The sequence below is a fragment of the Cucumis melo genome, unplaced genomic scaffold (assembly GCF_025177605.1).
Source record: "Cucumis melo cultivar AY unplaced genomic scaffold, USDA_Cmelo_AY_1.0 utg000334l, whole genome shotgun sequence".
Taxonomy (NCBI): domain Eukaryota; kingdom Viridiplantae; phylum Streptophyta; class Magnoliopsida; order Cucurbitales; family Cucurbitaceae; genus Cucumis; species Cucumis melo.
Genome location: NW_026123920.1, coordinates 30,604 through 33,908, shown reverse-complemented (window position 1 = coordinate 33,908; position 3,305 = coordinate 30,604). Strand labels below are relative to the sequence as shown.

The 3,305-nt window shown below is 32.8% G+C and overlaps 1 non-coding gene across 1 annotated transcript; it reads left to right on the top strand.

Annotated features, from left to right (window-relative positions):
- Nucleotides 1-2,243: 2,243 nt before the first annotated feature.
- TRNAP-UGG (transfer RNA proline (anticodon UGG)) lies at nucleotides 2,244-2,317 on the top strand. Its single transcript has one exon. It is a non-coding gene; the product is annotated as a tRNA-Pro (tRNA).
- Nucleotides 2,318-3,305: the final 988 nt, after the last annotated feature.

Sequence of the window (3,305 nt, the reverse complement as noted above, 5' to 3'; positions counted from 1 at the left end):
AGCTCGGAGACGTAGAACAAAAATTCGTTTATTTGCATCAAGCTTTCGAGGGGCTCATTCAAGACTTACTCGAACTATTACTCAACAGAAAAATAAGAGCTTTGGCTTCAGCTTATCGGGATAGAGGTAGGCAAAAAAGAAATTTTCGACAGTTGTGGATCGCTCGAATAAATGCAGTAATTCGATCTAATAAGGTAGACTACAGTTATAGTAGGATTCATACACAATCTGTACAAGAGGGCAGTTGCTTCTTAATCGTAAAAATACTTGCCCAAATCGCGATATTAAATAGGAAATTGTCTTTATATGATTTCCAATGAGATCATAAAATACGAAGATTGCAAAGAATCCAGCGGAATGCTTAAAATGGAGTTCTCTGGAGAATGAACTCCGAGAAGGTAGAGTAGAAATTAGTATGATAAAATATGATAAAGTGGTCAAAATGAAGCAAATATGTTCAATAAAAAAAAAAACGATTTATTCTTCTTCCACTATTCTTTCTTTTTCTTACGACACGACAATCGAATCTAGGATTTTCGGATTTTTCGAACAAAGAATCAATCTGCGGTTGAGTTTGGATTAGAATTTTAATTCAATTAAAGAGTAAGCTAAGTCTATTTATTCCTGGTTCTAAGACCAATAGTTCTAGGCGGTCGACTCGCTTCTTTCAAATTGTTTCTCATTATTAAGAAAAGGTAACAAAGATAAAATACGAGCTTGTTTTATAGCAATAGTAATTAAGCGTTGCTGTTTTAAGGTCAATCTATTTACCCGTCTAGATAATATTTTTCCTTGTTCACTAATAAATCGACTAATTAAACTCATGTTTTCTATAATCAATTCGATCCCCCGATGGAATCGGGGGCAAACGCCTACGGAAAAGATCGTTTGGATTTAAGAAAGAGTCGCTTGGATTTATCCATGGTTTTTTTATTCCTTATCCCGAAAATCCTATTTCTTAATTCTAAATCATTTTAGATCCGATCGAAATAGGATTTGGTTTGTTTATATTTAAATCTAAAATATGTCTAATATATGTAATTTTTCATCTTCCTTGGATTGGAAAAGGGTGACACACAGCCGATCGGTTCGATCTATTTCTTTATCTCCCCATGAATCGTATGTTTGTAACACCGGGGGACAGAATTTTCTCAATTCCAATCGACTAGGCGTATTGTGTCGATTCTTTTGAGTAATATATCTGGAAATCCCTATTGATTCCTTATTAACACCGTTTCGAACACAACGAGTACATTCCAAAATAACAGTTACTCGGGCATCTTTACCCTTGGCCATGAACCTCCCTTGGATTTTTGATTCACGCAACTCTTCCATTTTCCGATCCAAAATGAAGAAAAAAAGAAAAAATTGGTAACTCGAAATAAAATTATGAAAGATTTCGTTACAATCAAATATTAAAATATAGTAATACAATAATTTCTAAATTTAGAATCGCAGTACAGTTTTTCATTTAAGTATTTTGTATGATATTGTTGCCCTAGCCATCACATTTTCATTTTCGTTCTCACTCTTTTATTAATTAAATTTGAACCTGGCGCCGCGTCCGAGTTTGACTGAGGGTTGAATCCATTTTGATTCTTTCTAACTTATTCTAAGTCTAAAAACTCTAAAAAAAAGAAGGGGGAAGGGGATTAGTCAAAGATATTTGATTGTTTTTCTAATCTTCTTCACCCCTTCCCAAGTCAATAACTAGAATGAAAAAAACGGGAATACCAACGCATCCGGGAATAAACGATTGATCTCGATTAATAGACCCCGCTAAAGCCCCGAACCATATAGTACTTACTACCGGTGCCACGGAGAGATATGTTTTTAGATCTCGCATTGAAAACCCTCCTACTTTATAGTAATTTGTAATACATACTGGTATTACATACCATCAAATGTATATATAGTTAATAACCGCTTGTATTGTCCGCGGAATTCCTAATTCAAATTGAAATGTACAACAGTTCAATTCGGTAGATATTCCCTTTTTTATTAAAAAAAATATGTAGCTTTCCGCCCCACCCCAAATATTCATTTTTCTTTACGGCGGATTTAATATTTATTATTTCATACGTATATAAGTCTTTTTATTATTTTTATTATATTTTATATATGATATGAGACAAAAAAGAAGAAATGGCAAGATAATTTGTGTATACCAATGGAGGAAATAAATAAAAAATGTGGAAAACAAGGACAGGGATTCTCTACAATAACACTGTAGACCAATTGAAAGGGATGTAGCGCAGCTTGGTAGCGCGTTTGTTTTGGGTACAAAATGTCACGGGTTCAAATCCTGTCATCCCTACCTATTACTTATCTTCTGAACAGTAACGAGGAATCAATTGAGATCCATAAAAATTGAACATACATATATCGAATCAATCTTTTTTTATTTAATTTTATGATATTCTCTATGATAATATATGTATCGAAGATATATTCGGGTTGCTTTTAGTTTGATAATAAAACGCTCTTAGTTCAGTTTCGGTAGAACGCGGGTCTCCAAAACCCGATGTCGTAGGTTCAAATCCTATAGAGCGTGATTCGATTCTTGTTGTTGTTAAATCAAAATGATACTGAAATAATTCAACAGAAATCAAAATTTTACCTCCTATAAAGCAAGTAGGGGGTCAATCAAAAAAAAGAACTGTTAATTAATCAAAGGTCCAACTGATCCCCCCGTCTGTATTGTAAATATGCGGTCACAAATAATCCAGCCAAAGTAATAGGAATTAGACCTAATACGATTCCAAATAGAAAAAACTTCAATCATTTCAATTAGTTGAACGAGGAAAAGGAGAGGTAATATCTATCCTTAAAATATTAATCGGTATTGCCCATGAATCTCAATGACCAAGAATTCGAAATTGAATTGACAAGGTAAAGAACTCTACAATATATAGAATATATTGAATAACACCGAAATCTTTCTTTTTTTTTGAATTGTGCATTCAATGAATTTTAATCAAATAAGTCGTATCTTGTTCAGACCGATAAATAGAGCTGAGGTTATAGTTAAAAACTGCTAGTAGAAAACCGAAATAACTAGTGATAGTAGGCATGACGAGGCTAAATGAAATACGTTATTTTTATCCCATATGTTTATAAAAGCACTTCCCTAAGTTTCTATTTTTGAAAGATACGCGGATGGATAAGTAAAAATACTAATTGAAAAAATATATTCAATTGAAAAGTTTTTGATTCATCTATTATTATGATTATAGATGATACTAACAAAAATCTTGTGACATAGGTAAGAAATCAATTCATCATCTGTCTCTCTATCCCGCAAT